We start from the raw sequence: 24,236 nt of genomic DNA on the forward strand, positions 1-24,236 counted from the left end.
TCCCTGCTTCCACGGACGGAATGATTTCTCAGTCACACACACATACACACATCACGCGCTGGTGGGGCCCATAACACCAACATTCATTCACATCAAACTATCCGTGCCTTACAGAGGAGATATCCCGATCCCGAACTACAGCTATTCACTTTGGATAGAGGAAATACATCTATTGATTTTCCTTAACAATCCCTCCATCCGGAGGTCGAATAGATCATTTAGTTGGTTTGGAATTTGATGGAAAATCTCTTCTAACTCTCATATTAATCAATAAAATATTACAACAAATAATCACCCGACACAGTTCTTCAAATAATGAATTTTCTTTATCTAATTAAATTGCAGGTTAAATCCTAACAATGACATATTATCTTTTGTCATATTTACCTATTCTGGCTATTTTTTGTTTTCTAAGTCAGCACCAGTCCTCAGAAAGATCATCGGGATTCTAACGTCCCGTCCTCTTCTGTCAGCATGGAGTGTCGCATAGAGTAGCATCGATCAAGGCGCGTCTCAAGCTCTAGGGGTGGTGACCTAATTCCCTCTCTCGGCTACTAATATTTATACCAAAATTTACATATAACAGTATCATTTTCTTTATTTCCAGGCCGCTGATTGGCTGAATTCAGCCACGTCCCAATACTTTAAGAAACATTCTCAAATTTTCACATACGGATGATGAATAAACTAGGCGCATGGGAAAGGCTGTTCCCAGGTCAGGAAATTATCAGTCTATTGTGAATAGGTGGCTTTTGGTTCCCAAATGGCAACAATTCCTCCATGTTCAGGGACATTGGCATCTCGCCCAGAGTAGTCTTCATGGACCTGGTTCAATAGTTCATGGAAAGGCCACGACGAAGTCAGTGCAGGCGCCTTTCTCCATTGCTCAATTTATGAAGTCATGTACTTTAGTGAGGATTCAGTCGGCAGCCATCTTTTAGTAGGCCGAAATAGTCAACTTAAGTAAAAGAAACACAAATCGTAATTAATACATAGAAATGACTAAAACAGTGTTATTCCCTTACTAATACCCTTATGTGTATGCATTTATCTAGCCATATGCAACATTCAAAGCCGTTAATGCTGGTTTATCTAAGCGCAAATCACGTTAACACTGCTTAAGCTAAACATATAAACTTAATATGCGTACAAACTTAGTTCACTTATTATTTTAGCCATGCAAATGCATTCCCACGTGTATTCTCTTGGTTAATAAGATTGATTAATTTTCATCACATCACTCTATTATTCATTAGAATTAGTTTTTATTCATTTTAATATAAACTTATATAAATGGATTGGGTATATAAAAAGAAAATATTTTACCCGCTCCATCAATCCCCCCTTTGGTGATTTTATCACCAAACAAAACCCACAAAACAATTTATTTCCCCTTTTACAGAAATTCGAGATGTCTTCTTGCTCAATTAAAATTCTGTTTCCCTTACATCTTCTCTCTTTGTTTTGTCATACATACTCTCCTTCCATTCTTCCAATTCTATTTCATTGAGATCTTTTTCTGGTTTCTTTTCCCTCTTTTTGTAAATTTCTCGTTTAACCTTCTTTTTATTTCTTCTATATCTGCAACACATACATCCCAATCTAAGTATTAATAATACAAAAATCACACAGGTTAATGGGAATAATATTTTCCCTATTATAGTACTACCTAATTTACCTAGATAGGCTTTAATAGCAGCCATTTTATTACTAATTCTAGTCCAGATACTTTCAACCTCCAGTGGTTTTATTTCATCATGCAACTCTGTAATAATCTTTATATAGACTTTTAGATCTCTGCTTTCATCAGGAATGTAAGTGCAACAATGTTGAACTTTCAGCATTCCACAGACTCCACCCTCTTTTGCCAATAAGATATCAAGGGCAAGTCGATTTTGCATAATCATAGCACGCATGGCAACCAGCTCAGTGTTTACCAAAAGAAATCCACCAGCGGTGCTTGTTGACAAGCGATCCACTATGGTTGACAATTTCCGAATATTATTTGCATTCCAAGATATTCCCACTGCTGGTATCAAGGCTCCAAAAATATCACCTACAATTTCTAACCAGGTTTCTCTTCTGCTACGCAATAGTAGGTTATTTGGTCCACTATTTTCTACTCTATCCATGTGAAAGATCTGTGGATAGACCAGGCCAACATAACATGTGCCATATCAATGGTCGGGCAACCTGTAGTAAGCCTTGTTCCCACAAATATAGTACAGTCCAGGAAAAACTGGATCTTCTCCACCTCTAAATCCCCATCCGGATGCAATGAAATATGTATCATGACACTCACTTGTCCCTATATAAATGTAATCATATTGGGACCTTTCCCTCATGATGCATAATTTGCCTTTCTGGGGTGGGTCTATAGCTATTGTCGGTTTAACTCCACCCGGTGTCTCCTTTTTCCCATCTATTTCCCAAATGTTTTCCTCCTCCTTATGTCCCTCTGCATTCTTGTGTATTTTCAATCTTCTCTCTTCAACCATATCCAAAAATGTTTTCTCTTCTGTTTTCAAACTGCAAGTTAAATTGTTCTTAAAAATATATTCTAGAGTTAGTCCTTTAGTTTCTATAAAAATTTCTCCTAATACATTAGCATCTTTAGCTGGATTTAATTCTTTATTCATGGGCAATCGTCCAAGAATATTATCTATATTAGACAAATTATACTCTAATGTCCCTACTTGATAAAATATACTAGTTAAGACGCAACATGTTATTCCATAAGTTGCTGGGAGGTGATGATAAGTCACCCCTTCTGAAACAGATGCAGGTAATTGCATACATACGTAGCAATCCCTAACGTCCATTGTTTTTACATATTCATACAATAATTTTGAAAACACATTGCTAGAAAAATCAGTTATTGACCTATCTTGATGCACATGCTCTGTGCTTGTTCTAACTGGTATTACCTTCTGTGAGCTTTTCACTATATTAGTCATATTCTCGGTATGTCCTGCTAGTGTATCTAAAGTTACTTTGAAAGAGATCAAAAGAGCGAGTACGCTCCAAAGAAGCATTAATAGTCCGGTACAACAACATGTCTTGCACCACCTTCTCATGAAGGTACATCTACTCTTGTTATCATCTATGTTAGCCATCTTGTTAGAATTGACCGTGTCTTTTGACTTAGCCTCTTCTACTCCGCCTCTTGTAGCTTTCCTACAAGAGCTAAGACCTTATCAGGTGATCCAAATACTTCAATTTCTTATTCAATCCTGTGTATTCCTACAAGGATCAATTTAAATTACTCAGCTCGGCCTTTCGTCGTTTTTCACTTCCTTCTCGTCATCCACATGCAGGATTTCCTGTTCTTCCGCTTCTTCTCCGATGTCGGATAAGATAACTCTCAGGATTTCCCCTGTTTCTTCTTCTTTTATCAATCTCAGCAAAGTCTCCTCTGGATTTCCTTGACTATCTGCCTCTTCCCTTTGTTCCGGCAGTGCCACGTACGTCCATTCAGGTGACTTATACTTCTGGTTTGGTTTTCTTGCTCGTTTGTTTGCTTCTGACACTTCTGTTTCTCCCTCTTTCTCTGGATGCTGACTGGTTACTTCATTCACTTGTTCAGCCTCTGAGGGTTTAACTCGTGTCAATCGATATCTCAGCTTCTTAATTTTGTTTGGCCACAGATCTCCCTTAGCATTTCTTCTTGGTTTGCTGTTTCTTTCCTCAATCCAAGTTCTCTTTCTTAGTACTCGACCTTCTGGTATTTCAGTTTCACTGTCCTCAGATTCTGTCTCGTTTGACTTTTCCTTTTCAGTAATCTCCTTTTCCCCCTCTTGGGTTGGCCCTTCTTCTGTCCCTCCTCGGGTCTCCGGCACGCAATCTCCCGGCGGACTACTTGTCCCTTCACCTAGCAGGGTTTTGCAGTTCCCTACACCTCCTCGGGGTTTTTCCGCAATCTGTCCCTCTCTTTCTGTGACTGTCCCTTCTTCTTCTTCCAGTATTTTCTCAGGTGGAACTTCTTCTACTCTCTCATTTGGTGTAAATGTTACCTCTGACTGAACATTCTTTTCTTTTCTTCTTTCTGTGTTCACCATTGGCGTTTTGCTCATCTCCAGAATCTGAACTATCTGAAATCTGCAATCTTTTCCTCAGAATTTCTTCTCTGGGGGTCTGAACTAGTCTTGCCTCATTTTCCCCCCTTTCAGGATTTTCTTTTGACTTTATATTTTCATTGCTTGACTCATCACTTGATTCTGATTCGTCAAAGTATTCCTTTCCAATGCCGTCTGCTGGATTTGGAACTCTCAAAGTGTGACTTGCATGTATCCAGTTTTTCAGTCCAGCACACTTCACAGCAGTTGTTGTGGTCAAGATGACCTGTCTTGGCCTTCCCCACCTTGGAACCAGGCAATTTCTTCTTCTGTGGACTTTTATCCTCACCCAGTCCCCTGGGCTCAAATCATGGGCTGGTTTCTTTTCAAGTGTGGTGGCATCCGCTCCAACCTGGTGAAACACAGAATGAACTGCGTCAGCCAGGCCTTTACAGTAATCCAAAATCATGTCATCAGTTATAGTCATCAGCTTGTTGACTGGTACAAACACGTGTCTCATGGCGCGTCCCATGATGATCTCGTGTGGACTCAAACCTGTAGTTCTGTCTGGAGTAGACCTAATGGTCATCAAAACCAGAGGCAAGACATCAGGCCATTTCAAACCTGTGGCTAAACACATTTTCCCTATTCTGTTTTTGATAGTACCATTCATTTGCTCGACCGCACCAGAAGCCTCTGGTCGGTAGGCACAATGCAGTTTTTGTTGCACACCCAATGCTTCACAAATCAATTTAATGATCTCATTGTAGAAATGTCCTCCTCTGTCTGATTCTATGGTTATTGGGAACCCGTACCTTGGGATGAATTCCCTCAACAATAGCTTGGCCGGGGAGGAGCCTAGCGCTTGACCAAGATGGCCGCGTGAGCTTTGAGCTCCCGAGACCCTCGTGCTCTCCGTCGTCTATCCTGTATATAATCCTGTTTGTATGCATGGCATCGTGTAGATGACTTGTCAGGGAGGCGATCGATGCCACCCGAGGTCGAATCGCCCACCGGGAACCGGAGTTATGCATGGCGGAAGATTGAGGCCCATCTCCGAGGGATGCCAGGGGCTCGAGTTGGCAGGATGCCCGACCTCTAATTGAACAACAGCGGCCAGGCGAGGTGTGAACTGCCGGACGGAGGTCCCTATCCTTTCACTTTCACTTTCTCGCCCTTTGTCTGCCCAGCCCAGGGAGTGCTCGCGTCTGCTCTATTATCATTCGGACGCTCTGCATGCCACACTGGCGACCCATCGTAAGACGGAGCACTCCTGATCTCTCTCGCTGAGAGAGGGCAGTCCGGTTTGAACCGACTTGCTTGAGCCCACCTTGTCGGGCAAAGCAGAGGTGGACCGGCCGAAGCCCAAGGCCACCAGGCGGGGAGCCTACACTCAAGCCAATAACATGGACCGCTATGCCCAGCAGAAGGGGTCACCGGGTGCACCGAGCCAGTCCCCGGACACACAGAAGACTGCCTCGCCCTTGGCCCCGGAGCTCTCCCTGCAGGATGTCATGGGTCACTACGAAACCCAGAGCTGAGGTAAAGAATTATTCTATGCTCCTACTTAATTGTAGGTCCTTAGTAAAACACCGTCTAGAAATTTCGCTACTATTGGAGGAATATTCCCCAGATGCACTCTTTCTGACCGAGACATGGCTGAACCAAGACTCCCAGCCAGACCTGGCACAAGCCATCATCCCGGGATATCAGATAGCGCGGGCTGACCGACTACTGGGCAGAGGTGGCGGCCTTGCGATCATCTACAAAGAAAGCTATACCTGCCGCCATTCAGTGGAAGACCTGGAGGATTGTGAAAACCTTTCCTTCTCTATTGAGCTCACTCCCAACGCCTGTTTTACCGGTATTCTTATATACCGCACTCCAGGCCCTATAGGACATTTTAACACCTCCCTACTCTCGGTGACCTCCCAGTCGGTTGTCTCTCCTTCCAACTTCACCCTACTTGGAGATTTTAACATCCATTTTGACAACCTGCTGGACTCTTCGGCACAAGAGATACAGTCAAGCCTAGCCGCAATTCAACTTGAGCAACTGGTCTCCTCCGCTACTCATGAAAAGGGGCATTTGTTAGACCCAATTTTCAGTAACTCCGACCAGCTCAAAGTGGGCAACATTACCAGACTACCTTGGACAGACCACTCCTTGATAGCTTTTAATTGGAACACGAGCAAATCACTCCCTTCCTTATTTAATACACGGAAAATCCGCAATTGGGCCAAACTTCCCCTTGACAATTGGACGCTAGCTCTTCGCACCACTAGACCCGCTCTCTCCCAAGACCCCACTGCTAACAATATAAAATACAATGAGTGGATAACCACCTCTCTTGACTCGGTCCTTCCGGAACATTCATCACACTCCAAGAGACATACAAAAACTGCGCCTTGGTACACAGAAGACCTCAGAAACCACAAACGTCTCTGTAAAAGACAGGAGAGAAAGTGGCGCGCATTATACGATCCTGAAGAAAAAGCTACCTATAGGGAAATGATCAGGAGTTATAAACTGGCCATAAAAATCTCGCAAGCTGCCTACTATAACCTTAAAATAACCACATCAAAATCCAAATCTAAAGAAATCTACCGGATAGTTAATTCCATGATCAAACCTCCTCCACCTGTTACAGATAATAACAACTCACCGTCCAAATGCAACGAATTGGTGGAATTTTTCTTTCAAAAAGTCAACAAAATCTATCTTTCCTTTCCCAACCCGCCCACTGATTCGCCTGCCCAGAGCCCGCTTTCAGCCCCAAACTCGATCAAGCAGCTGGACTCTTTTCCCCTGATAACACTGGAAATCTTAGAGAAACTAGCACAACAAATAAAAACCGGATCCCCATGTGACCCTGGTCCTCCAGGCTCTTTGTGCTTGGCCAGCGAAACTATCTTCCCCACTCTCGTGGATCTACTCAACTCCTCGATAGTAAGCAGAACAGTTCCCACGACCTGGAAGCACGCTATGGTGCGGGCGTTACTAAAAAAACCCTCCCTTGACCCGGTCAACCCCAGTAATTACCGCCCGATATCGCTACTCCCATGGGCGTCAAAAATCCTGGAGAAACACGTCAACACCATCTTGACATCATTTTTTGAGAAAAACCACCTCCTCGACTCCTCCCAAACTGGCTTTCGAGCCAAACATGGGACAGAGACCGCCCTACTAGCGGTAACTGAGGAGGCAAGACGAATCCTGGATCGAGGAGGGTCAGTGGCAGTGATCCTCCTCGATCTAAGTGCCGCATTTGACACGGTACACCACAAAATCCTGTTAACCCGCCTCGCCGACTTGGGAGTGACTGGAGATGCCCTGACATGGTTTGAATCTTTTCTGTCAGGCAGAACATTTCAGGTCTTTAACGGCTCATCCCGTTCATTCAGTCGCCCTTTGGGATGTGGAGTCCCGCAGGGCTCCTCCTTGAGCCCTACGCTCTTCAACGCATATATGAGGCCACTAGCTGGGATTATTCGTCCGCATGGTGTCAACATCGTCTCCTATGCGGACGACACCCAGCTGGTGGTTTCCCTTACACAGAAGAGCAATCTCCAGCCACCACCAGACCTAGCGGCCTGCCTGGAAGATGTAAAGAGCTGGATGATGAGCTCCTGCCTAAAGCTCAATGACGATAAAACGGAGCTCATGCTTCTGGGCCCGGCCTCCCCTGCCACCATAGAGTTGATCTGGCCACCAAGCATGGGAACAGCTCCACCCCCCAGAGACAACATCAAAAGCCTAGGCGTTTGGCTCGATAAATCTTTGAGCCTCAATACACAGGCCACCAAGATATCAGCTACATGCTTTGGCCTCCTTAGGGTGATTAAAAAAGTCCTTCCCCTTCTCCCTTTTGAGGCCAAACAAATAATCATACAGGGCCTCATCCAATCTCGTCTGGATTTTAATAACGCCCTCTATCTGGGAGCACCAGACTACACCTTACAAAAGCTTCAACGCACCCAGAACTGTGCTGCTAGGGCGCTGCTGGGAATCCCTCGAAGGACCTCAATAAAAACTGGCCTAAAGACCTTGCACTGGCTACCTGTCAAGGACAGAATAAAGTTCAAGGCACTTTGTATTGCCCACCAGACACTCTGGGAAACGGGACCAGACATCAACGGCTCCCTGATCTCTTCCTATAGGCCCAACAAGACCCTTCGTTCATCAACGGCATCCCTAGCCAAAATTCCCAGAATTTATAGAGCCAGAGCAGGAGGACGCTCCTTTTCGTACAACGTGTCCAAACTTTGGAACACCCTCCCTATGCAGCTGAGAAACAATCCCCACTTGACCAGCTTCCGCAAACAGCTAAAAACTCATCTGTTTAATGCCTAAATAAAGTAACCTTATGAGGATTTTTCTCTGTCTATAGCGCCTGGACGCCTCAGGGCAGCTGCAGCGCTCTATAAATCACATTTTCATTTCATTTCATTTCAAGGGGTCACCGGGTGCACCGAGCCAGTCCCCGGACACACAGAAGACTGCCTCGCCCTTGGCCCCGGAGCTCTCCCTGCAGGATGTCATGGGTGCACTCGACGGGCTGCAGACTTCGATTGGGAGACAGTTTGATGCCCTGGCGCACAAAGTGGATACCATCTTGGTGGATGTTAATCTGATCCGCGCGGATCTGGGCAAAACAAATGAACGGGTCAAATCCCTGGACATCAAGACCACGGGCCTTGCCGATGATGTCTCGGACTTGCAGACCGAGGTCCGTAAGTTGCGGACCGAGAGTGATCTCGCCGCCCGTCGGCTGGAGGACTTCGAGAGCCGGGCCAGGCGCAACAACGTGCGCGTTATCGGGGTCCCGGAGTCCTCGGACGAGACTTCAGTGGACCTGCTCGTGGAGGACTTGGTGCTCAATCATCTGCAGCCTAAGGGTCTAGGGAAGTTCTTCGCAGTTGAGCGGGCCCATAGAGTGCCGGGTGGGCGGCCCAAGGTGGGAGCCACACCGAGGCCGATCGTTGCCCGGCTCTTTCATTTTCGAGACCGGGACGCTATCCTGCAGGCCTCGAGGGTAATGGGCCCGGTCCCCTTCCAGAACGTGTCGGTGAATTTCTATCCTGACTTCACCCAGCAGGTGCAGAGGCAGCGGCAGGGCTTCCTGGGGGTGAAGAGGAGGCTTTGGGAGAGGGAACTGAAATACGCCATGCTCTTCCCTGCCAGACTACGTGTGGTGTTTGAAGACCGAACATTCTTCTTTGAGTCGCCTGCCATGGCGGATGAATGGCTGGACGCTCTGCCTCGACGACGCACGGAAGAGGACACTGCCGTAGACGGGGACAGTGGCCGGGATGAACAAGGTTGATGTCTTCGGAACCGGGCTGACTCGGACTGACTTTAGATAATGACTTGCAGTAAATACGGAGGTTGTGGGAGGACGAGGGGAGCTCTTTCCTCCCTTAGGGTACTTTTTGTAGATTTTGGGTTTGGTAGGGCGACAGGCACACTGCAAGTTGGGGGGGCTTTGTAAGCTGCAGCAGGGGTGCAGGGTGGGGGGGGTTTCCGGGATTTTGGGTTTGTTGTGGGGGGGTTTGTTTCCGCAAGGCATAGTGATTCTCTTCAGGACTGTTCCATGGTGGCTCTTCGGGTGTGGGGTGGGCCTCTTTACGTTTGGGGATGGGGGGTAGGGGCTTAAGTGTTATAAGCTGGAATGTTAATGGTTTGGAGGATCGCATTAAGCGTGGGATTGTTTTGCAATTCTTGAAACGGTCATTGCCGGATGTTGCCCTGCTGCAGGAGACGCATCTTATAGGTAATACGTGCTATGCCCTGAATAGGAAGGGTTATAAACTCATAGCTCATTCGGGATTCTCCTCTGGGTCCAGGGGTGTGGGCATCCTAGTCAGAGCCTCGCTACCATTTGAGGTGGATTCCACCATTGTTGATGATAGGGGGAGGTTTGTGGCGGTGGCGGGGCGGTGGGAAGGAAGAACTTTGGTTTTGGTTTCGGTTTATGTCCCGCCGGCCCTGCAGGCCTCCACGTTCACAGATCTGGGTGGGGCCCTGCTGGATCTCCCGGGGGGTATGCTTGTAGTGGGAGGTGATTTCAACGCTGTTGGCTCCGGCCTGCTGGATAGACACCCGCCCAGAGACACTGGGGGGGCTCAGAAGTGGCTTCCAGACTTTCTAGATATGCTTGGCCTGATAGACTGCTGGAGGCTCCGGCACCCCACACAGAGCCAATACACTTTCCACTCCGGGGCGCATGGTAGCCTTTCCAGGATTGACTACATACTCACTCTGGCTGCGCATGCCTCATTGGTGTCTGAGGCCAGGCACATGGCGCGTGGTATATCTGACCATTCGCCGGTGTGGGTCAGGCTGGATCTGGGTCGAGAGGGAGGGGGAAGGGTGGCCCCTATCAACCCTTGGTATTTCCGAGACCCCAAGATGCGCAGCGCGCTGGTAAAGACAGTAGATAATTTTTTCAAGGACAATCAGGGATCCGTGGACTCGGCAGTGTCGCTGTGGGAAGCATTTAAGACCGTGCTGCGAGGGGAAGCCCTCTCCCTTGTAGTGGCTGCCAAGCGGCGGAGAGATGGCGAGGTTTTGCAGATTGAGGAGGAGATCGCGGCTTTGGAGGGAGCGCTGGAGGAGGAGGTTACAGAGGCCTCACTGCATGAGCTGTGCTTGAAGCAATCCGAGTATAAGGACCTGGTGACGAATGCCGCTAAGACCCTCGGTAGGGAACAGCAGGGCCGTCTGTATGATGTTGGTGACAAGGCCGGGAAACTCCTGGCTTGGCTGGACAAAAAAGAACGGGTCAATAGAGTAGTGCCGGAGTTGACGGGAGAGGGGGGAGAGGTGATTGTGGAACCTGAGAGGATTGTGCAGTGTTTCTCGGACTATTTCCGTATGGTTTATGCCTCAGTGTCGGACAGGCCGCCCGAGGACTCGCATGACCTCCTGCGTGATATCGCATTGCCCTGCCTCTCTGATATAGATAGGGACGATTTAGATGGTGACATAACGGTCGATGAGGTGGCGGGGGCTATCCGCGCGTTGAACTCGGGCAAGGCCTCGGGTCCGAACGGCTTGCCGGTCGACCTGTACAAGCTGTTTCCGGATAGGGTTGCCCCTCACCTGCGCGCCATGTTCGTGGAGGCGCGGGGGAGTGGGGCCCTCCCGTTGGATCAGCGATTGGCGACGATTGTGGTTATACACAAAGAGGGCAAACCCAGAGATAAGTGCGCCTCATATAGGCCTATCTCACTCCTTAACGCAGAGCCGAAAATTCTGGCTAAAATCCTGGCGGCCCGGTTGATTAGGGTACTCGGTGACCTGGTCCACCCAGATCAATCCGGATTCATCCCGTACCGTAACACAGCGTTAAATCTTCGGCGCCTTCATGGTGTAATCGCCAGGGCGGGCACGCTGCGTGAACCAGCTATTGTGGCGTCTCTCGACGCCACGATGGCCTTTGACACGGTGGAATGGGCATATTTGTGGGCCGTGTTGACCAAGTTCGGCTTTGGCCACGGTTTTGTGAGCTGGGTGAGGTTGCTGTATGAGGGCCCTCTTGCGAGTGTGGTGGTAAATGGCCGGGCGTCGACTCCGTTTCAGCTTGGGAGGGGTACTCGGCAAGGTTGTCCCCTGTCGCCATTGTTGTTTGCCCTCGCCCTTGAGCCGCTAGCTGCGTGGATACGCTGGCACCCGGATATACGGGGACTTAGATGGTCGCCTGAATACGAGGACCGTATATCGCTCTATGCTGATGACATCCTGTTGTATCTTGCCTCACCCAAGAAATCACTTATAGTGGTCTGTGACGTACTCACATCTTTCGGTAGGAACTCGGGTCTCGTTATCAACTGGAGTAAATCGTACTTATATGTTCTTAGTGGCGAGGTTCCACCGATCCCTCGAACTTGTTCGATCCAGGTTGCTCAGCAGGGCTTCGTGTATCTGGGGATCTTTATCTCCATGGACTCTGCCGTGCGATATGAGAGGAACCTGCTCCCCCCCCTAGCGCGCCTGAGGCGGGATGTGGAGGGCTGGCGGAGGCTGCCGCTCTCCCTCGTTGGGCGCGCGGCCCTGTTCAAAATGATGTCTCTTCCCCGGTTCCTCTACGCACTGCAGAATACTTTGGACTGGGTACCGGCCAACTACTTTCGGGAGGTCGAAGGCCTCCAACGAGCTTTGCTGTGGGACGGGCGGCCGCGAATAGCTATTGCAAAGTTGACGCTTCCATGGTACGACGGGGGTATTGCGCTTCCAGACATCCGACGGTACTATTGGGCCACCCAGCTGAGTGCGATTAATCATGGGTTTTATGGCCCTGCCCTCAGCCCCGGGTATGCCATGGACAGGTGGTTGCTGCGTGGTGGTAACTATTACAGGGCGTTGTATTCGCGGTCCCTGGACTCGTCCCTCACGGGGCCCACTGGTGTGGCGGTGCGTGTGTGGAAGATGGCAACTGACTCGCTGGGCTGGAAGGATAGGCTCACCCTCGTTACCCCGCTGTTTGAATCTGAGAGACTGGGTAGGCTTTGGCACACAAAAGGCTTTGACAAATGGGACTTGATCGGCATCTCCAGGGTCGGAGATGTCCTGATTAAGGGGAGGGTGAAGTCCTTTGAAGAGTTGCAGAAGGAGTATGAGCTGGGGCCATCTGAGTATTTCCGCTATATTCAGGTGCGTCATGCCCTCCGATCAGTCCTCATAGAGGGTGAGAAGGTGCCTGAGTCCTCTCCTTTGGAGGACCGGGTCCTTGATGGCCATATGCCCGAGAGCACGATCTCGCTCATCTATAAGAAACTGATCAACGTCCGGGCGGATATGCTTCTGGGGTTGAGGGACCAGTGGTCTAGGGATGGCCTCGAGTTGGATGACGAGGATTGGCAGTCCGCTGTTTCCTCTCCTAAGGAGGTTGCGATCCCGTCGCGTCTGAGGCTGGTGCAGCTTAAAATACTGCATCGAGTGTATGTGACGGGGCCAAGGCTGGTTCACATGGGATTCTCGGAGGACGGCCTATGCAGGAGGGGATGTGGTATGGTGGGTACTTTCCTGCATATCATTTGGGAATGTGGTGTCATCACGGAATTCTGGAGGAGAATCCATGCAGTGATGGGTGAGGTGACGGGCATTGCTATGCAGCCGGAAGCGCGGTGTTGTCTCCTGAATGTCTGGGGGCCCACTGATCATAATGCGGCGCAGACCCAATGGGTGACTCTGGGTAACATGGTCGCTAAGAGAGATATAGCGCGATTGTGGGGATCCGTGGGGCCCCCCACATTGACTGCGTGGAAAGAAAATATGGATTGGAGTATGCTAAGGGAGAAGACGGTATATTGCGCTAGAGGCCGCCCTCGGAAGTGGCACGCCATCTGGGGGCGGTGGAATCAATACAGGGGGGGAATTTGTCTTGCCCCTGATTTGGATCCCCCCGAGGAACAGCTTTCCTCCTAACCTTCTTTCCAGCTCAGTATGGTTAATGGACTTCTTTGGCCTCTGCTGTCCCCCTTCTTCCTCTTTTCACAGTACTGTAAATGGTAGATGATTGGGGTCCTGCCTCCCCTGGGGGGCTATCACCATGGGCATTCAGTGTTCTTGCCTTGCTGGGGGTTGTTGTGTGTTTTGTGTTTATTTAAAAATGGAATCTTTGCACTCCTCCTTCATTGTATTGTGGACGCGTCTCTGTTCCTCTTTATCGAAGCTGCCGAACCTCCGGGTTGTCGGCTGAATAGCTGTGTCCAGACTTTTGAAAATAAAGCTTTAAAAAAAAAAAAAAAAAAAAAAAAACTATAGCTTGGCCACTGTGATTCCATCATTTCTTCTGGTCGGGTATGCTTCCACCCACCTAGAGAACAGACAGACTACCACCAACACATACCTCAGTTTGTTAAAAGGGGGCATCTCAATGAAATCTACTTGCATTCTGGTGATAGGTCCCCCCTCCCGGCCTATGGTGCCTAGACTCACCACAGTTTTTCTTCCAGGGTTGTACTGCTGACATGTCAGGCATCTCTGACAAAGACTTTCTGCTATTAACCTGAATTTTGGATTGTACCAGGTCTGCTTAAAAGCCCTTATCATGGCATCCCTTCCCAGATATCCTTGGCCATGATACATCCGTGCCATGGTTAACATCATGCTATCAGGCATTACTGGTCTTCCATCCCGATAGACCCACACATGATCTTTTTCCCTGGGTGCACAACCTGCTTTTACCCACTGCCTCATTTCCTCATCAATTGCCTCATCCTGCAACTGCCTCACTTCATCCCATGTTCCCACAACGTTAGTAAACATTATGGAGCAAGAAGACATTTCCTTTTCTTTTGACCGATTAATTGAATATTTGTTTCGGGCACAATACTGAGCCATGTCATTTGCAAAACGGTTTCCGGTAGTGATGTAATCACTACCTTGTCCATGAGCAGCACATTTTACCACAGTCAGTTCTTTGGGCATTTGTATTGCCTCAAGCAATTTTCCAACCACTTCTGCATTCCTTATAGGAGTTCCACTTGAGGTCAGGAAACCTCTTTGCAGCCATAATTGGCCGAAGTCGTGGACAACTCCGAAGCCATACTGGCTATCAGTCATCACAGTCACTCTTGCATTTCTCCCAATTTTGCATGCCTTGGTTAATGCCACTATTTCTGCTACCTGAGCGGATTTAACTCCTTTCAAGGGTGATGCTTCTATAACTGCTGAAACTGTGCATACTGCATAGGCTGCACTCAACACTCCTTCATCCATTCTCAAACAGGATCCATCTACAAAAAACACATAATCACTTTCTGGCAGTGGTAGATCTCTTATATCAGAACGAGGTTTCGTGCAGTAATCAAGCACATCCAGACAATCATGATCAACCTCTTCTCTTATCTCCACTTTCTCTGCATCAGGCAAAAGTGTAGCTGGATTCACATTCACACATCTTTCCAGACTCACATTGGTTGCACCCAGAATGACCTTTTCATACTTAGTTAGCCGACTATGTGACATGAACTGGGTTCGACTCCTTGTTAAAAGGATCGCCACACTATGGGGTACAAACACTCTTACTGGATACCCCATCACGATTCCCTCACTCTGCTCTAGGCTTCGGCATGTAGCCGCTACTGCTTTCAGACATCCTGGCAGACCTATCGCCACTGGATCTAACATTGATGAAAAATATGCCACTGGTCTCCTTTGCCTTCCATGTTTCTGTATTAACACTGAAAGTGCGCATCCGTTTCGCTCACTACAGTATAGCTCAAACTCTTTTTCATAGTCTGGCATACCCAGCGCAGGGGCTTCACAAAGACTGTTCTTCAACTGTTTAAATGCTGCCAATTCTTCTTTGTTCAATTCAAGGGGGTCTTTTACCTCACTTTTTGTCAGTTTCACCAATGGTTTGGCAATCAGGGAAAAGTTACTTATCCACTGACGACAGTAACCAACCATTCCTAGAAACATTCTCACCTCTCTTTGGGTCATTGGAGCTCTCATTCCTCTAATGATTCTGATCCTGTCTATGGTTACTTTTCTCAGCCCTTTTTCGATAGTATGACCGAAGTATGTCACTTCCTTCTTGCAGTATTGCAATTTTGTTGGAGACACCTTCAGTCCTCCATCTGCCAAATGATTTAACAAAGCTATGGTGTCTGTTTCACAGGCCTCACGTGTCTTTGACGCCACCAATAGGTCGTCAATGTACTGGACCAAAACTGAACTCTCAGGCCAAGTAAGACTTTCCAGGGATTTCTTTCACAACTGATTGAAAATGGAGGGGCTCTCTGTGTACCCCTGTGGGATTCGGCACCATGCCAAAATACGGTTTCCAAACCGAAATGCAAAAAGCGGCTGGCTGTCATGATGCAACGGAATGGAAAAGAAAGCATGACACAAATCAATCACTGTGTACCATTCTGCATTGTGTGGGATCTGATACAAAATTACTGAGGGATTTGGAACAATTGGACAACATGAGACGACAATCTTGTTAATCTTTCTCAAATCTTGCACAATCCTGAATTTCCCACTCGGCTTTTTCAGTCCCATGATAGGCGAATTACATGGACTGCTCATTATCTCCCTCAACACTCCTTGCTGGATCATTTTCTCAATCAAAGGGGTTACTCCTGCTATTATTTCAGGTGTCAGTCTGTATTGTGGAATGTTTGGGTAAACGGCTCCTTCCTTTACAGCAATTCTCACTGGGTCTAGATTTCTCATCAGGCCTACATCTTCCCCAGTGAAATCCCAGACTGCTGCTTTCACTGTTTGTTTCAATTCTGGGGGCAATTCATCTGGATTGAATACTGCATAGGTTCCACCAACCTCACACTCTCGGTTAGCTATGGTCATTTTATACAGAACATCTTCATCTGGTGTTTCAAAGGCTATTCCGTCTGGTGTACAGAATATGGTGCAATTCATCTTGCACAACAGATCCCTTCCTAGTAAATTCACAGGACTGGTGTCACTCACCACAAATCGATGCATGTCTGAAAATTTCCCTATTCTGACCTTTACAGGATCAGTAAGGTACGTTTTAATCTGGGTGTTAGACACACCAACTACTTGGATTGTTTCATCCGAAAGAGGAAGATTTTTAACATCTGCTGATCTGACAGTGGATCGTGTAGCTCCAGTGTCTACTAGAAAAGTAATGTTTTCATCATTAACTTTCCCATCCACAAATGGTCCTGTCTGATCTATTTCTAGAGATGCGGCAAGTACGCACTCTGCTTCCTCTTTTCGGCACCGTCAATAAATCTCTTCTGGCTCACTTTCATCATTTTACAGCCAATACTGTGACACAGCGCTCGCGCGTTGCGGTTTGTTTACCTGTTCTTCATTGTAGAATCCCGTCTCTTTACTATACTTCTGTGTGTTCCGGCTCTGTGGTAAAGGCGGTTTTGGCGCTTGATTCTGTGGATTAACAGCCTTCTGCTGTTGCGGCGGTGGGCCACTCCCCTCACACTGCACCTGTGGATTCAATGACGGATTTTCATCATTAGTACCTGGTGGATATTTACAGTCGGATTTCCAGTGCCCTAATCTTCCGCAATTGTGACAGGGGAACTTCTTCTTGGCTTCTTCTATATTACCTTTTACTTTTCCTAGGCCAAATTGTGATTTAATGCCTGGATTATTAGCTTGTTCTATCAGCTGAGCTTCCTGTCTCTCTGCAACCTTCACTTGAGCCCACATTGCCTTTTCTTTTAGTTTTCGCTGCTTTGCCTCAATCTCATCACTAAAGTATTTAGCATGCCTCAAGATCTCATCTATTTTCTTGCTCTGCCAGTCCACGGTGTGCTGCTTCATCATGTTCCCAATCTCGGGACGCAGACCATACACAAATCTGTACACAAAATGACTCAGGTCCTTTTCTCCCAGACTGTCATCCCCACTAAACTGTTTGAAAGCCAAAATTAGCCTCTCATAGTATGCGTGGACTGACTCTTTCGCTTCCTGATATGTTCGATCTATTTTAACCCAGTCTGTTTCTTTTGGAGGCACTTTATTCTTCAAGAATGCCATGACCTGTTCGTATTTCTTCATTATCTCTGGGTCTGGGGCTCCTGTTCTGGGATCTCTCGGGTATTCTTTGGTGGGCCAATCTATGACTATCTTACATTCTGCCCACAAGTCTGCTGGCACTATTATATCAAACAGACTATTCAAATCAATCCACAGCACTTTTGACAATTTCACAAATCTGTCTACCTGTCTGTACCACTCGACCGGCTTTTCCCGTAATCGAGGGAAGTCATTTGTAAATGACAAAATGTCCTGTCTGGTCCATGGAACATGCACATATCCCCCTCCTGGAATCTCTCTCATAGGGAACTCCATCACCACCTTCTCCTTTTCTCTCACCGGAAACGCTGGAAATGTTCTGTCTGAGGTGTCATCCCGCTTCCTATACCACCTGCTCTTCCATTTGTCTACATCTCCCCATTTCCTCAATACCGTGATTATGTCCCTAATCTGCCCTATCCGTCCTGCAGCGTTCAGATTCTCTATGTCTTTTGCTGTGAAATCTACTCGGTATGGCTTCTGTAAAGCTTTTACCTTGTCCATGTCAATTCCCATTTCACTCGCTATTTCTGCTAGCCTGTCATGTAAATTCTTCGCTCTCCAAGTGACACTTTTGTATAGGAACAGCAGTTCCTCATCTTGGTAATTTTTCAGCTTTTCTGTGGGGATGGTCCCTACAATCAACTCTTCTAACACCATCCATAATTTCGCCACATCAACGGTATGAGATTCCTTTTCTTTATCCTGCAAGCCTTTCAGCCATTCATTCAATTCTTCAGTAGTTATACTCACTGATTTCTCTACATTCCCTGGTTCTGTCAATCTCTGTGGTTCTAATATTGATCCTCCTACCATTCTGCTTCTCTCTGCAGTATCAGGACAATGAAATGGATTCTTCGACACATGCAATTCCCCTTTACCCATAGTATGTCCCCAGGAATTCTCTTTTGCTCTCATCAGGGGCTGTTCTTCCTGTCTACTGTTTACATACGGGACTGTTAGTCCGTGCTCACTGTCTTTCTGCTTCTCAAAAATAGGCATAACAGGACCTATGGTCACAGCGACTGTAACTGCTTCTAGATTTTTCGTCAATTCTCTTATTTTCTCTGCCAGCTCTAAAGTGGTTTTTGCTAGTTCCCTAGAATTTTCACTCTCGGCCCTATTTCCTTTCTCTTTAAGTGAATTTCTTCTCTTTACTTCTGGGGTCACAACTTCTGTTTTAATGATTCTCAGAGTCTCCCTCACTGGTGTATCTGTGGTTGGCGTTTCTGGTTCCTGTCTGTATGGAGGTGGACTTATGTAAAACATATCATCTAGGACATCGTCGTCCATTTCGTTAGCCCCATACCTCCGGGTTTCTACATGATTTTTCTTTTCTAAGCATTTCCTTCCTCCACTTTCTCCTTCTGTTCTAACGGGAAACAATCCTTCCGTCATACTAGCATCTCGCCACCTTCTCATTCGATCACAATGAGTTTCGCGATCGTTTGGCCGTCCAAACATATACCGATACCTACTGCCATTTCTTTGTTTCTCTCGCTCATGCATCTCATCTTCCCACTCTGTCAATGCCTCAAACTGCGTAGGCCTAGGTCGCGGCTCTAAGCTCATCATCCTCTCCCGTAAGTTCCTCAATATTGCCAAATTAAAGGACCCATCCTCTGGAAACGCTAGAACTCCGTCTTCCTTTGTATACTTTGCCCAATTGTCCAACCAGATGCAAGTATGGTACCCATATTTTGCAACCATGAAGGATGCGGGGGTTTTCGCTGGGGGGAGTAACTGTCCTTCCCTAGTCACAATCTCTTTGTCTTTCACAAACCAATTCCGCATTTTACTAAATAAAGATTTTTTCTTCTTCTCTGGTGAATGATAATACATTTTCTTTTCTTTCGTGAACCCTTTTAATCTTCCCTGCAACAATACGATCTTTAGTCCAATAACAACGCGACTCTCACTCCTGCACCAATCCTGGCGCGTCTACGTCACTGTCACAATTTCCAATCCCTGCGCGACTCACACTAACGCACCAATCCTGGAGCGTCTTCGTCACTGTCACAACTTCCTATCCCTGCGCGACTCACACCAACGCACCAATCCTGGAGCGTCTACGTCACTGACTAGCTGTCCAATCCCAGCGCGGTCCTCCTGACGTCAGCAGTCGCTGCAGCAGCTCCTGCTCCTGACTCCTGTCTTCAGTCTACCCCTCCTTTACAAAACTACTCGGTAGACTTTGTTTCAATTTTACAATACTTGTTAGTTACAACATACAAACATCTCCATTGTCTGCTCCGCTAACCACAGAATAGAAAAAGACCTTTCCCACGAGAATTCTGTCTTCCCGAGAGCAGCGCTTACCTCTGCCCTACTACAGAATCATTACATCCGTTGGTAAAGTAGCGCATCCCTTTGCTTCACCCTTCTTTCAAGCATCAATTAACTGTTTTCTCCGGTATTAAAACACATAGGTGGAAACCCAATGCTCCTGAGAGATAAAACCAGAGTTCCGCAATCAATCCGAATGCTATTTTATTCACGCACTTTTACACAAGAAAATACAGTTCATTCACACAGAATCCTGCCTTTTCCGAGAACAGCGAACAGTCTGTTCTACTACAGAATTATAACATATGTTAACAAAGCAGCGCTTACCTCTACTTTGTCTAAGCTCAGAGAACACCTGCTACCCTTTCAGTGATAAGCGTTATCGGCATACCAATTGGTTTCCTGGTACCTAAGACCAAAATTTCACAGGTACTCTTCACTATCATACACACTTCTTTTACACAAAGAAAAAAATCACTAATGGTAACACTCGGCAATGCTACCGAATCGAACCCAGACAATGCGCCGTGCAACTCCAATTGTCACACGTTTCTCCCGTTTACCTACGGGCAACCACAATTCCGTCTTTCCCCAGAGCAGCAGTTATCCCTGCCCTGCTACGGAACTGCTACCAATTTCGACTTCCTACCTCCCAGAAGCCGTACAGACGACATAGAACTCAATACAATTTCAACATATAGTGTTTAGTACATATAGCAATACCAATCAATAACCGATAAGCTATATACATGCCAAATCATCAAACCAAAACAATAGAAACCATCCTCTTGCTACCAGAAATACTGGTGCAGTTCAGAACACAAAATCTCCCCCTGCTTCCACGGACGGAATGATTTCTCAGTCACACACACATACACACATCACACACTGGTGGGGCCCATAACACCAACATTCATTCACATCAAACTATCCGTGCCTTACAGAGGAGATATCCCGATCCCGAACTACAGCTTTTCACTTTGGATAGAGGAAATACATCTATTGATTTTCCTTAACAATCCCTCCATCCGGAGGTCGAATAGATCATTTAGTTGGTTTGGAATTTGATGGAAAATCTCTTCTAACTCTCATATTAATCAATAAAATATTACAAGAAATAATCACCCGACACAGTTCTTCAAATAATGAATTTTCTTTATCTAATTAAATTGCAGGTTAAATCCTAACAATGACATATTATCTTTTGTCATATTTACCTATTCTGGCTATTCGTCGTTTTCTAAGTCAGCACCAGTCCTCAGAAAGATCATCGGTATTCTAACGTCCCGTCCTCTTCTGTCAGCATGGAGTGTCGCATAGAGTAGCATAGATCAAGGCGCGTCTCAAGCTCTAGGGGTGGTGACCTAATTCCCTCTCTAGGCTACTAATATTTATACCAAAATTTACATATAACAGTATCATTTTCTTTATTTCCAGGCCGCTGATTGGCTGAATTCAGCCACGTCCCAATACTTTAAGAAACATTCTCAAATTTTCACATACGGATGATGAATAAACTAGGCGCATGGGAAAGGCTGTTCCCAGGTCAGGAAAGTATCAGTCTATTGTGAATAGGTGGCTTTTGGTTCCCAAATGGCAACAATTCCTCCATGTTCAGGGACATTGGCATCTCGCCCAGAGTAGTCTTCATGGACCTGGTTCAATAGTTCATGGAAAGGCCACGACGAAGTCAGTGCAGGCGCCTTTCTCCATTGCTCAATTTATGAAGTCATGTACTTTAGTGAGGATTCAGTCGGCAGCCATCTTTTAGTAGGCCGAAATAGTCAACTTAAGTAAAAGAAACACAAATCGTAATTAATACATAGAAATGACTAAAACAGTGTTATTCCCTTACTAATACCCTTATGTGTATGCATTTATCTAGCCATATGCAACATTTAAAGCCGTTAATGCTGGTTTATCTAAGCGCAAATCACGTTAACACTGCTTAAGCTAAACATATAAATTTAATATGCGTACAAACTTAGTTCACTTATTATTTTAGCCATGCAAATGCATTCCCACGTGTACTCTCTTGGTTAATAAGATTGATTAATTTTCATCACATCACTCTATTATTCATTAGAATTCGTTTTTATTCATTTTAATATAAACTTATATAAATGGATTGGGTATATAAAAAGAAAATATTTTACCCGCTCCATCAGCGCCACCACTAAAGATGCTGGAACTGCACAGTCCACTGAGCAGAGATTGCCTTAGCTCTGCCCCACAACAGCTGTTACTGCAGTCCTCGGTGCATGCAGGTGTGCATGCAGTCACAAAAGCATCAGCAGCACCGGTGCCAGTGGTATAGAGACTATGCCCAGGCCGAGCTGCTTGTGGTCTGGTGGATACTATCCGCTGGATTTTCTTTGGGCTCAGACACAAGCCCACTGCCAAAATAAAGCTCACAGCCCAACCAGGGTCACAGTAGTAATGGTATGGCATCAATGATGGAGTTTGCCTTTATCCTTGGCACAGCACCTCAGATATCACTTTGATTAGTTGTTTGAAACCACCCAATGCGGCTGCAATGCTTCTAACACCTTTCTCTTCCAGGCGCTAGGGTTTTTCAACAGAAAACTAGTGTTTTTCACAGTTATGGGCATTACGGCTTCATCACATCCTGCGAGGGCACATAGGTCTCCTAGACCCCATCCTTTAACTACAGCAATGCAGGCCTTCCCAAGTCACAGAGGTAGTTTCAGTTCATCGCTACCTCAGCTCCTTCACTTTCCCTTCTACTAAGCAGCCTCTTGCTCATGCAAGGGCACCTCTTGCTCATGTTCAAGGAGGCTCAGGGACTCGATACATGTAAGTCTACATCTTCGTGTAATGCTACTCTTTGGAATGGTGAATAACAAAAAAGTGCAGCGATTCACCTAGGTGTAGTACTAAATATACACATGAGTAACTATATATACGTATGCCCCATTGTGTACATTTGCTATTCATACAACATGGGTTATGTGTGTTGTGTGTGTGTATACAGAAGAATATAGAAAGACATGCCATAGTTTGGATGTGTAGTTCGTGCTCCCAGACGTCTGAAAACCCGCAATGCACCCGGACTCTAATGCTTGTGAACTAGTGTTTTTTAGACTATTTGTTAGTGTCTAAGAAAATATTTAAATCTCGTACTTCTAATAGTACAACTATGAATAATTGTGTTAATAGTAGCAGATGTAGCACAAGGTATAGTACTACAACTAAAAGTGGTAGCTCTACTAGTAGTATTAGTAGCAGTTGCAGTATCAAGGTGAAATAGCACCAAAATGACTGATATTAATATGAATCACAGGAGTTCTGACATTAATGCAAGCAGTGGCAGACTAGTAGTGCTTGTAGCTTAACCAGAATTAATAGTATTAATTTAATAAAGTAGTAGTGGGACTGACAATAGTACTGCCTGTATTATTAGCAATATCAATAGTAGTAGTCGTAGTAGTATTATGGGTGCACACTTTAGCAATGGTGTTAGTATTAGAAAAAGCAAAGAGATAATGAAGAAGTAGCAAATGTAGCTTTACATTACTGCAATGCTATTACTCATAGTATTATTGGTGTTGCAAGTATTATAATTCCAATTGTATGTAGTATAACATATAGTATATATGGTATTGAGAGTAATACTATCAATGGTATTTTCAGCAGTTGTAGTGTTATTATTAGTATGATGATTACCACAAGTAGTTCTTGCCTGTATAGTAGTACTTCCCGATATAGTTGTATTATTATTAGACAAAGTATATTAATATCAAACGGAAAAGTAAGTATGAGAGTAGTACTAGTAATGGGAGCAACAGCACTAGCTTACTTTCCATTTTATTCAATACTACTACTAAAAATGTAGTAGGAGTGGGAGTAGTTGTACAAATAATAGCAAAAGTAATTTTCAAAATGATAGCTATAGTTGTGCAAGTGATAATAATAGTAGTTCTTCCAGCTATAGTCTATTACTAGTCATGGTATAATAGGAGCAATAGCACCGGCTTTGGCACTGGCATGAATATGATTAGACCTAGTTATTCCTTTCACTCTTCCCTGTTTTGTCTACAGGAGTTTCATCTGGTAATGTGACTCGTGCCCACCTGCTCGCTCTACCCCTCATACTTCTGCCTATCTGTGGCGGCTGTAGTAAGAGATCACAGGTGATCCAAATAGATCCTGGGGCATGGTATTCTTCCATTTGCCTTCAATAGACAATATGGCTTCTTGATTTGTCCCTTTGCCCCCATTGCTTCTGAATCTTACAAGGTCATTTATCTTTGAGAGTTTCCTCTCAAGGCATGGACACCATTACATTTTCCAGATGAGCCAATGCAGGAATTCACCATTTTACTGCCCCTAATG

The sequence above is a fragment of the Triturus cristatus genome, chromosome 1_2 (assembly GCF_964204655.1).
Source record: "Triturus cristatus chromosome 1_2, aTriCri1.1, whole genome shotgun sequence".
Classification (NCBI taxonomy): domain Eukaryota; kingdom Metazoa; phylum Chordata; class Amphibia; order Caudata; family Salamandridae; genus Triturus; species Triturus cristatus.